The sequence below is a fragment of the Furipterus horrens genome, unplaced genomic scaffold, assembly GCF_987537825.1.
Source record: "Furipterus horrens unplaced genomic scaffold, mFurHor1.1.pri manual_scaffold_11, whole genome shotgun sequence".
Taxonomy (NCBI): domain Eukaryota; kingdom Metazoa; phylum Chordata; class Mammalia; order Chiroptera; family Furipteridae; genus Furipterus; species Furipterus horrens.
Window position 1 is genome coordinate 13,595,648 of NW_028327181.1, and position 12,918 is coordinate 13,608,565.

Below are 12,918 nucleotides of genomic sequence, written 5' to 3' on the forward strand. Positions count from 1 at the left end.
TGATTTAAACATAGCTCAGTGACTTAGGTCATTCAATGCCATTTTACATTTAGAAAATAACTTAGCTTCCTGAGTCATAAAAGTATCTGCTCTGCCTCCCTCTGAAGCTCTGCTTCTGTGGACACAGAACGAGCCACGTGGATTGTGCCCTCTTGGTCCCAGTGAGTGCCCCACCACCACTGTTACTGACCAGGGCTGGGGCAGACGGTCATGTTTTAAGAGTCACCTACGTGTCCAGGTAGCGGTGAGCGTAGGGTTAAGTGGGACTTAACCATCCAGTGCTCAGCAGCAGCCCAGCAAACCTCCTTAAGCCAGGCTTCTCCACTGACACCACTAAAGGGGTGATTGAGCCCCAATTGTGTTTTATTTTAAAGGTATAGGAAGACATCCTGCCCTTGGGGGCTTGGAGACAATCTGCTCATATTTGGACAAATTGCCTTGGCAGGCAGTCTGGGGCAGTGGCCATTAAGCCTTGCACTTCGAAGGGCTGCAGTGGGGAGGGAGCTTGGGTAGGAGTTCTGTGCATCACCGCTCCCCGCTGGGCATGTAAAGAGCAGGCTCTGGGACCAAGGCAGCCGGAGCTTCCCATAGCCCTGGCCCATGGGACGACAGAGGCCTGCCCCAAATCCCTTTCCATCTTTCCGATTATACGGGAAGACCACACTCGTTATTACTGTTTTTAAAACCTCTCTAGAACTTGCTAATCTCCCTTTCTGAGCAGCAATCTTCAAACAGAGCCTTCAGCAAGAAAGGGTATCTGACCAGCTCTACGGAGTGGGATAGGATGACTGTATTTCACCCACTCTAAGGTGCCATGATTGTAAGACCCAGTCGTTATTTTTGCATATATCTAAGAAAGAAGCAGGACATTCCAATTAATTGTGAAAGACTATTCATTGTAAGTTACATCTCAATTTCAGTTACTAAAATGTATAGAAATGGAAAAAGAGACAAACCAAATACAAACTAATCACAACTTCCTCCCTTCTCCCGCCCAGTATAGCCTGTTAATCACAAAATTCAATAAATTCAATGTTGCCATTGTTTTTATATTTGTGGCTGCCTTCTATTTCTGACTGGTGATGAGGAATTTCCATTTAAATTGGTTACATCAGTTAGTTTCAGTGAGGAAGGTTTATTAAATAAAATATTACAATTAAATGAAAATATTTAATTAAATTAAAATTTTATTAAATTTAAGGTTATTTAATACAAGTCACAATAAACTAAATAGTTAATATGTGTTTTAAGTACATTTATGTACTTATTTAAGAAAAATCTGAAGCAGATTATGGAATTAGTGACAGAAATGCTGTGAGCTGGCACGTGAACCACTAAGGACTGGGACACCCCACGACAAATCATTGGGCAAAGTTTAGGTGCCATGCAGTTTCCAAGCCTTTCTCAATATGGGGGAGAGTCTGTTATGAGTGGACATGCCCTAAATGATCATATTGTTCAATTCCACCATTCTGTTAGGTGAAAAAACCGAGGTCCAAAAAGAAGGAGGAAGCTAATATAAGTTTGTTACTGAGAATGGGCCCAAGCTGAGGATTCGGGAGTCCAGCCAGATCGTACGTTACTACGTATGTGCTCCTGTTCTGGGAGAGAAGTCAGTCCGGTAGTATTTCCCTCAGTTGTACCTCTTCTCCTATTCCTTTTTCAGAAGCAAACTCTAAGCCACACTGTTCACTACATTATTCAGATAGCTTTTTGCTGGGTCCAAACCACGAGATAGTTTATGGGCAAGTCTTTTCTTACCATCATTTAGCCATTCTTGAATTCTGAGTTTTGATTCATCCATTTGTTGGCTGGAATACGTATATTCTATCTATATCTATATCTATATCTGTCAATAGTAACAATAACATTGGATAATTTTGGGACCCCAGGCAGAAGATTTAGCAGTTTGATGTCACCTCCTGTCTCCCACTGGGCAACCATTTGTCTTTCTTGATTTCAACAAAGCCCAGTGACTCAGGTCATTCAACACCATTTTATATTTATAAAATAACATTATGTTTTTTCAAGAAGGGTACATAATAATACATTTTTTTCAAATTCTTAAGTGTGTAGGAATGTTTTCTTTTGTTGCTTTATAAATTAAAAACCCTTTGGCTGGGTATAAAAATCCTGGGTCACAACTTTTATTCTTTTAATATTCCTTTTTCTATTCTTTTAAATATATTTTAATATTCTTTTATTCTTTTACTCCTCCTTTAATATTTCAGTCTTTTGAAGGTAAAATGATTCTTTTAATGTTTAATTTTTTTGCTTCTGGAGTTGTACAGGATTTTTCATTTATTTGGGGGATGCAAAGCCAGACTTCAGCCGGTCATAGTCATCTTTTCATTACTTCATATATAATGTGGTGGTGTTTTTTAAGACACATTCTGAAGATCTTTTAAACTCTGAGATGTTTCTTTCTGTTGTGTCTTTGATTAATGCTGGAGCTACAATGACTACCTCTCAGGATGGTTGTTATCATTAATTGAGATTTTTTTTTCCATAGAGAAATTAAGATGATTTCTGGCATCCACTAAGTGCTTGAAAGTTTAAGTCCCTTTTCTGTTTCCTGCATGGTCATTTTGGGGAGACTTGGGCTTCTTATTTCGATAAAGGTCATATTAATTCATAAATTGGTGTTTCCATGATTATATTAATCAGATCCCTAGTATTATGTCCATGACGGAATATTTTATCATCTCCTGAAACACATGAAACAGCTTCATGTCAATGAAAGAGGTTTTGAAATTTGACCTGAATCTCTAGGAAAGCACAGGCTGAGGGTCTCATCAAACCAAGAGCAGAGTCTCAAGAAACATTTGATGATAGAGATGTGCATTCTGAACTTCCAGTGAGTGAGAAGGCATAAAAATTAGCAACTGATCAATTCTTTCTACAAGTGCAATTAGGCTTACCAAGCAAATGTAAACAGGACAAAAGAATATCTCTTAAGAAAGGAAAAACTTTTTCAAACAGTTATTAAAGACCCATCTACAAATTGCATATATGTTAATTATAAATCAAGTACTCTAGAAACACCCATTGATAAATAATTTCTGTGTAAATTATAAATCACATAAGAGAGCTCATTCACAGAATGATCTGTGCACTAGTTACAAATCAAGCAATGTAAATCCACTCATATATGACTGGTATAATATATAATATATATGCTAATTACAAAAGACACTTTATCAGTTCTCATTTACAAATTAAATATGTGCTCACTGCCCACTAAATACTCTAGAAAATTCTATGCACCAGTTATCTTCACGCTAATTACACAACAAATAATTTGAAACACATATAGGGTGGGACAAAGTGGGTTTGCAGTTGTGAATATGCAAACACAGTTTGTTCTTGTGTTATTATTTATTGATTATTGTATTATTTTTCATACAAACAACTGTGAACCTACTTTTTCCCACCCTGAATTTGCAAATAATTCATGTGCTCATTATACAATAAACACTTTAAAAAAAACTAATGTATAAATTATGTGCTAATGACGTATAAAACACCTTAGGAACCCCCAAATACAAATGATTTATGTTTAATTACATACCAGACACTCAGGAACACCCATGTGCAAATGATTTATGTGCTAATTACACCAATACTTAATTTCAAAAATGTCAAACAACAAATTACTTGTATGCTAATCACAAATCTGAACACTTATTTGCAATTGATTTATGGACTAATTATTAGTTGTTCTTATCTGTTTCCTTTAAGGATCCACTGTCATCGACAGATTGACAGCTTTCTTCTGGTTGATACTCATTATGAATGTAAATAAAATTTTCATTTATAATGAAAAGGTTTTAGGACCCTCTCTTTCTTCTCCCCTCCTTCATCATTCCTGCCCAATTATTGATTATGTGATTATGGATCCCATTTTGGGGTACTGCGAACCTAAGGAACCATCCCTTAGAGCAGGCGCAGAAGCATTTGCTAGGGTAAGAATATTCTCTTGCCTTTGTCTGCCTAGAACCATTCAAAGAAATTAATAAATGAAATACAGATGCTTATTAGCCATTCAGTCTATGTAGTTATTTTGCACATTCAAGGGGGTCATTGTTCTCCCTGATTTATTTACACGTAAATGTCATTATTTTGTCTGTCATGGCTCCACTACTTCTTCATGCGCCCTCTAGCATGTCATAGCTTACAAAAGATTTCCACTTATATTATCTTATTGAATGTGCATCTCATGAAAGAGGCAGAAATCAAGAATGGGAATTAGGATTTCCAATTCTGCAGGTGGGGAAACTGAGGCTCAAGGCAGCAAGGCCAAGCTTCCCTCGCCACACCTAGTTCCGAAGTCTGCCAGACTCCACGGCTTTCAGCCGCCTTCTGCCTGGTTTTCACTTGGCATTTCCTCCACAAGAAAACCTCCAACTATCTTCCTCCTGGAAGCTTCCAGAACCAAAACACCCCGCTGCCCACAGGCCCCACGTACTGCTGCTACCCCATCCCATCTCCTCTCCTGTGCCCAGGCCCTCAGGCCGCTGGCCTCTCCCTCCATGCCAGGCTGTCATTCCAAACCCAACGCTCCCCACCCCCTCAACACGCTTCTCACCTCTTTAAGAGTGAAAATGTATATCCCAGAGATTGCGGCTTAATTGACTGATTAATAACAGAAAGCCTAATTGAACGCTCCCAGCCTGTATGTAGGATGTCTTAATGTTAGAGCCTTGGGGACACGCACAGCAGGGGAGCCTGAACCGCAGCACAGCGCTGGCACTTCCATTTTAACAGTCAATCTCGTTATGCAAGGAGCTGTTCCCTCATCCCCTGGATCAGCTCCGTTCTCAGGCCAGACACCCGCCCGGGGTCCCAGCATCCTTGGCTGCTTCCTGGATGTGCAAATGGAAGGAAATGGAAGGGTGGCCTCTCTCTCTTTCCCTCTCTCTCTCTCTCTTCCCTCATTATTTGTTCTCCATGCCGCATAATCTGAGCAGCTCAGCAAATATTCATGAGATGCCGCTCTGGGGTCTGCGAGGAGCGCAGACGTGGGCCCCGGGAGGTGACGTCAGTTCAGCATCTCTAGCTCTGAAGGATGAATGAAGGAGGCAGTGAGATGCCTCCGAGTCAGGCCTCTGGCCCCAGCCTGCTCCTCTCAGCCTTCTCCTTGGGGCAGCCTGCCTACAAGTCTTCTGAGGCTCACGGAGCTGAGGCAGATGCTCTGGGCCGAGAGTGATGAGTGAGGCATCGGGAGGACGCCCCGGCCCCAGCCCGGTGCCCCTCCCTCCTGGTCAGTCACAGCATCTCTGAGGCCTCCTGTGCGTCTGCTGTGTCGGTCACGCCACAGCCACAGGCCGGGTGGCTGAAGCGACAGATACTTATTTTCACACGGTTTTGGAGGCTAGAAGTCCCAGGTCCAGGGGTTGCGAGTGTGGCCTCTCCTTGGCCTGCAGGTGGCCACCGTCTCACTGTGTCCTCAGGTGGCTTTGTGCTGCGTACACTCACCTGGTGTCTCTCTGCGGGTCCAGTTTCCCTTGTCTTATAAGGACACCAATCAGATTGGTGTAGGGCCCACCTGGAGGGCCTCGTTTTAACTTTTTAACTTAAGCACCTCCTGAAAGGCCCTACCTCCAAGTACAGTCACATTCTGAGGCCCTAAGGGTTAGGACGTCAACATGTGAATTGTGGGGGGACACGGTTCAGCCCCAAACGGCATCGCCACTTGGATAGCTCCTTGTGTCCTGAACCCCAGCCTGGCCAAACCCAGCTTTATGACCTTGCACCTCTGCCCCAACCCCCAGTTCCCCTTCATCTTCCCCAGCTGGCCGAGTGCCACCAGTGCCAGACAGAGGTTAGGATACGTTGTTCCTCTTGTCCCCTCATCAGCTGCTCCCAATCATCTCCAACTCCCCCTAAGGACCTGACTCCCCAGCGCCACAGCCCCAAGTCCAAGGTCTGCCCAGCTCCTCCCTGGACCTCCACCACAGCCCCCCGCTGTCTGCCTGCACCCCACCTCGCACATCTGACTGTGCGTCCCCTCCCCTGCTCCAACGCCCCATCACCTTGCCCTCTCTGCCTCCACCCAGCCCTCGCTGCCCGGCATCAGCCCCATCGCTGCCCCCTGGCAGGCCTGCCTGGCGTGAGCCTCTTCTCGGCCTCCTCGGCCTCTCCGGGCAATGCTATGGTCTGGACAGTGTCGTCCAAACCACATGTATTGAAGCCCTAGCCCTCAATGGGGCTGTGCTTGGAAACAAGGCCTTTAGGGGGTAATTAGGGTTAGATGAGGTCATAAGAGCGATGAGGTCATAATAGGACTAGTGTCCTTATAAGAAGAGACACCACAGAGCTCTGTCACCACACATATGCACCAAAGAAAGGCCACAGGAGGACACAGTGAGAAGGAGGATGTCTGCAAGCCAGGAAGAGAGTGCTCACAGGAACCGACTCAGCCAGCACCTTGATCTTGGACTTTCAGCCTCCAAATCTATGAGAAAATAACTTTCTATTGTTTAAGCCACCCAGCCTGAGCTAAGACGACCATACATACATATATAATTGCCATCTGGTAATTTGTGCCTTTTACTCTACATAAATTATGCCTCCAAGGAAAGTAGATAAAAAGGAAGAGAAAGGAGCAGGATGATGTCATCTGTAACCTCAGGCTCGTGAGTGGGCGACGGGGGCCTCTTGTTGTGCCCGTCTGGCTGATGGGAAAAGGGAGGCTGAGAATGGTGACATGGTATGTGGCGGCTGCAGTGACAGAGCAGGATACACAATCCAGTTCTGTTTGGTGAACCCTGGGGAAAGGTGCCTCCTGCCAAGCCCTGGGCTGGACAATGGCATCGTGATGAGGAGGCCCAGCTGACACTCCAGAAGGAACCCATGCCTGACCAGTAAACAGGTATGTACAACACGCTGTGGACCATCGGTGTGATGGATTTGGTGAGGGCGTAAGAGCACCAAAGGGCCACCTCTCAGCCCAGGATGCCGGGAAGCGGGGGCTTCTGAGCTGAAACGTGAGGGGTGGACAGACATAGTCTGCACTTGGACCGGCTATCCAAGTCCACCCAGGCCAGTCTACATACCTTGCTCCTTAAAGCATGGTGCACGGGCCAGCAGCACCCATGTCACATGGGACCTCTGAAAGTGCAGAACTGAGGTCCCACCCGGACCTGCTGCATTAGAATTGGCATTTTAACAAGCTTACCTGGAAAGGCACGTTCATGCTGGTGAAAGGCTGGTCTGGATGTTTCAGAAGTGGACAGGGAGCCAGGGAGAGCTGTGAACACAGAAGAGGCGCCCTCCTGAAGGTCTGAGTCCCCCTCCCTATCCTGACTGCAAACACTTTTGGGCACCCAGCCCAGGACGCCCACTGACCTCAGCTAACCAAGTCCCCGAGGACTGTGGGTCTATACTCACCTCCCGGACCCCAGCAGGTCTGCCCGCAGTGGATGTGTGAGCTCTTGATGGGGCAATTAGAGCGCTGATTGGAAAATGGGCTGCTTACCTGCGACCAAGGAGGGTTTCTCTTCTCTGAGACCTTGGACAAAGAAGGCTTCCAGGCGGCTAATTACCTGATAGGTAGCATGACTCTTACCTACTGGGGCTTTTAGCTCAGTTAATAAAGCAATTTTCCTGGCCTTTTGTCCTTCTCTTGTTGTGATTTCTCAGTTGACACCGGTTTTACAAAATGAGAAAGTTATACAAAGCCTGCTTACTGCAGAGTTCCACTAGGAGGATAAGTAGCTGGAGCCCCTCCCGCTCCTCGCCAGGCCAGAGTCAAGGCCAAAGCAGAACCAGGCCTCTGGGAAAAGGTGAGGGCGTCCCTGCTCTTGAAGGGTCTGTAGATCCAACAGGATGCGTGAATAATTGCACGTATTTTACAGATCATCCCAAGAACTTATTTAAATAAGGTCATATGTGTAGAGGGGCTTAATAACATGTAAACTCTATTTCGATAATAGCGATTATTTTCTTAGACTAGATATTTGAAAATTAATGGGGGTGATTGATGCACCCAAACAAGTAGGGTGTCCAGCCATCCCATTTGGCCTGAGACTCAGAAATTTCCTGGGACATGGAACTTTCAGTGCCAAAACCAGGACAGTCCTAGGAAAATCAGGACAGCTGATCACCCTTCTAAGGACTCTGGGCCTGGCCCTGTTCCTGCCACTGTGATTACAACTCCATGAGCAGGACTCAAGAGAATGTGCTCATAGAGCTGAAGGTCTCATTGAGAGAAAAGAAAAGAACAAGTGAGCAAACAAAATAGTTACCAGTCATGTGTTATTTCGGAAATAAACATTACGAGGAAAAAAACCCCACTATGGTAGGGTGGTCAGCAAGCTTCCCTGAGGTCTGGTGACAAGTCACAACCATTCGAAAAGATGTGCATGGGGGGATTGAAAGAGAGAGAAGTGGCAGTTCCAAGAAGATGCAGCAGCAAGTGCAAAGGTCCTGAGGCAGGGGAGTGTGTGAGAAAGTGGAAGAAAGATGGGGTGACTGGGTGCGTTGTGTGCATTCCTCTGCTGGGGGCGCAGTGAGAGGAGAGGTGCTTGAAGGCATGGAAGTGAGCAAGACCAGACCATATAGACCTCATGGGTCAAGGTAGGAGTTTGGATCTTACTCTTAGTGCAGTGGGAAAGTGTGAAGGGTTAACCCTGATGTGGCTTTGACTAACTTCTCAACTCAAGTGCTTTGCTCATTGTCTCTCTGTTTCCTTTCTTTTCTGACACGTATGATATAAGTCTATAGCTCTGTCCCTAAGCACTGCTCTAGCTGCTTTACAAAGCTTTTATTGTATGTATGTTTTTGTCGTTCAAGATCAAATATTTGGTACACTTGATTACCATGGCTTCTTAGTTCTAATTCTAAACACATGGTGAGAGGAAAGGTGCCTAGCGTTTTTCTTTTTTTTTTCCGTTATGGGGAAAGAACTAGACGTAGTCTTTGAAATACATTGAAAATTGCCCTGCAGCTTGGTACATGGTAAATATTTCATATATGGCTGAAAATATTTTATATTCTTTAATCATCTGAGGGCAAGCAATTATAAACACCAGGTTCACCATTGTTGTTTAAATTGCCTACGTCCTTAGTAACTTTTTTTGGCTCCTTGATCTATTCATTTTTGAGATTCATGCTAAACATTTGTCATTATAATTATGAAATTGTCTATTGCCTTCTGTCAGTTTCTTAAAATATATTTTGAGATTTTGGTTGTAAGGAACAAAATTCAAAGTTGTTATATTGCTGTTACTTCTTCCTTCTAACTTGATGTAATGATTCTCTTTATCCCTAATTATTTCTCTGATATCAAGATTGCTACTAACAGGTTTTCTTTTAGGTTGCTATTTATCTGGTTTATCTTTTTATAACCTTTACTTTCAATGGTTGGTTTCCTTTTGTCTTAGGTGAATCTTTATGAATAGTATAAAGGTTGATTTTTTAAAACTTTTTGTCTTAATTAAAACCAAGAATCTATTTTAACACATGATTTAAATGAATGTACAATTATGGTGATTTCTAAGGTATTTGGACCTGTTTCTGCTGCTTCTTATTTTCTCTTGTGTAACATTATTTTCCTTGTAATCTTTTCCCTCTCCCTGGTATTTAATTCTACTAATTTAGAAGTTATGTTATAGTTTATTCTTTTGGTGGGAAGCCTTACATTTTAATATGCAATCTTATCTCAAATTCTAAGGTTACCCTTTGTTCCTATCTCCCTTCTAAGAAATAAAGTTTTAGAAGTCCAAACCACCTTTCTTCCTTCAAAATTAATATTTAAGTTCCATTTTTCTCAAACTCTCTTAAAAGGTAGATATTGTTACTATTACTATCGTATCCTTTTATTGTCTGTGTTAGTTTGGAATTTTTAGTATAATGACTGATTCCTTTCCTCACCCTTGCTTCTCCCATCCTGTTCCTTTTATTTATAGTCCAAATTCCTTATACTCCTCGGTAATATAGCGAGTATGCCTGAGAAGTAAGCTCTCTCCATTTTTGTTTGAAAGTGTCTATATTTAGCCCCTGCTTTTCAATAATAGTTTAGTTGGGTAAAGAATTAGAAAACCTAAGCCTGATAGTCATTTTCCCAGGGTACGTACGTACTTTGGAAATGTTATTTATGGCCTCCTGGAATCCGGCGGTGCTGCCGAGAAGCCTGCTGTGGGCTCTTTCCCATCGCCACGGTCCCGCCTGCCTGTCGGAGGTTCTCGCTATTTCCCGTTGCCACGCTCCACACCTGTCAGAGGTTCTCGCTATTTTCCGTCGCCACGTTCCCCACCTGTTGGAGGTTCTCGATCTTTCCCATCACGATGGTCCTGCCCGTCGGAGGTCCTATCATGGCTTATGTGGAATTCCCTCCTTCTGTCCACACGTGTCTCACTTGCCTTTCCCTGTGTTCCATCTCTTTATTTCTCTCTGCTGCATCTGGGATGGTTTATTAACACATGTCTTCCTAGTCACTAGTTCCGTCTTGCCCTGTGTCATGTGGTGTTGGTTCTATCCACTGAGTTTTTAATTGTAGTAATTAGATAGGTGATAGAGTAAATAGATACATAATAAATGATATATTTAGAACAATATATATTTCAAATAAATACCCTTTGGTTCTTTCTAAACTATAAGTGTATAATATCCTCTTTTTCCTTGGGTTTTCTTGTATTTTTACATTTTTAATCATTTCAGATATCACCATTTTTTCTCTCTCTCTTACAGGCTGCTCTATATGGCTGAGTTCTCTGGTTACTAATGTTTCATTGTTTGTGCCTGCTGCTACTCACCCTGGTGTGATTTGCTTCCTCTGCTCCTTGTCAACTGATTGTTCTGACAGACTGCCCTGTGCCCTGAGTTATAAGGTGACCCACCGTGAACACTTTCTGCCTTTCTGCTTCCTGCAGTCTAAGGCATTGCAAGGGCCCTGAGGGGGTCCTTATGCTTCTTTCTGTCTCAAGCATGGTCCTCACACTAGGAGTGGATATTTGTACCCCACATCCATACATAGGGCAGGGTAAGTTCCATGTTGTTCAGGGGAACTTTTCTTTCCCCTTTAGGTCCATCTGCCACCCCTACCGAAAGCCCCATATTGCCAGCGTCCTATCTGCTGCCCGGGGCTGGCAGGAAGGATGCATTTTTTTCGTTTGTGTCACCCAGGAGCACTCCTCTGTGGTGGGAGGGGGTGAGTGGGGCTTTTCAGAACCTTTTGCCTTGTCGTATCTCTGTCCGCTGTCAGACCCCCAGCCTCGGGGGTCTCTACCTGCTCTGACCCCAGCAGGGTGCTTTCATGTCAGCGGCTCATAGGGTTCCAACGTCCATTTCCATCTTTGTTTCCTGTGGACTTCCCTTCTTTGATCATGCTAGGAACATTTTGAGCATTGTGTCTATTATTTTATTATTACATTGTATCATCCAGAATATTCCATGCCCCTGGCTGGTTTGGCTCAGTGGATTGAGCGTTGGCCTGCGAGCTAAGTGTCGCTGGTTCGATCTTCCAGTCAGGGCACATCAGAGAAGGAAAACTCTGACTCCAAAAAAACCTCCGCTGCCTTGCGGCATACCTCTTCAGGGGAAAGGCTAAGGGAGTAAACCCCAACAGAAAATCCGGAGCCGGAGTCCCTAAGGCGGTTTGACGTTGTAGTCAACACTGGCAACTCCTGCGGCGCACCTGAAGCCAAGCTGTATTGACTCCGTCTTTCCCTTGGACCCTTCAGCTGCGAAGAGAGGGGGGGGTCTGCTGCATGGGCAACAGCAGACCCTCCATATCACCCTGCCCAGGCTCCGTAGCTTCAGCTTCACTGGAGAGGACACTCCAGCGTCATCGCAAGATGTCGATTCAACACGGGAGGAGACAGATACCGGGTCACTCCCGAGTCGGACTGCACAGCCATTCTCGGCGGTGCAGATAGACTCTTAAGAAGCTACACCATCGTCTCTCGAGACGGATGGCTGCTGACGACGACAGATTCCATGCCCATATTGGGAGAGGGGGAAGGTGTGTCTGCCCAGCTCAGCCCACCGTGCATCTGAAAGTGTCCCACAATGTGTTTTTCTCTTTAGGGAAATGTCTAAATTGAAACATAACATTCAAACACTTTAAAAAGGCTCACATCATAATGTGCACACTAATGTACAGTCAGAAGGTCAACCTACCATGTACCTAGCTCTCAGGTTAAGAAATAGGTTATGATCAGCACCCTAAAAGTCCCCCTCACACCCCATTTCACTCAATACCCCCCTAGGGTAACCTTTACCCTGCCTGGGACCCCACACATTAGTTTTGCCTCTTCTAGATTTTTATAAAATAGAATCATACGGTCTGTTCTCTTTTTTGTCTTGCTTCCTTCAGTCAACAGTGTTTGTGAGATTTAGCTGCGCTCTAGTGCGCAGCTGTAAATCATCCATCGTATCATCACAGAAGATTCCATTGTGAATGGACCAGCATTTGTACATCTACTACTGATGGGTGGTGAGTGGCAATCGCAGCTGCTATAAAGAAGGTTGGGTGTATACCTTGAAGTGGAATTGCTGGCTCTTAGGTAAGTTCATGTCCAGATCCATTTGCTATGATCCTTCTTGCCCTCTTGAAATTGTCTCCTCGCTATATTTAAGGTCCCTGAGTTCGAGGTCCCTGTCATTATTCACGACTATCTGCTCAGTACCGTATAAACCATAGGCACTTAATGTTTGTTGAATAAATGAAGGAATGAATGAACAGACCTGACAGTGAGCCCATATGGCAGACCCAGACCTGTTAATGTCCTCCACCCTGACCTGCTCCTTGACATCTGGAAATTCCCTGGAGCAGAAAGGGGGATACTGTGCAGGGAGAGTAGCCAGCCCGGCATGTGACAAGGACAGGAAGGACAAGGAGCTTGCTCACCCAGCCTGGCACTGGCTGCTGGTGTCTTCAGCCAAGGGCACATTCCCAAATGGCACCTCTCACCT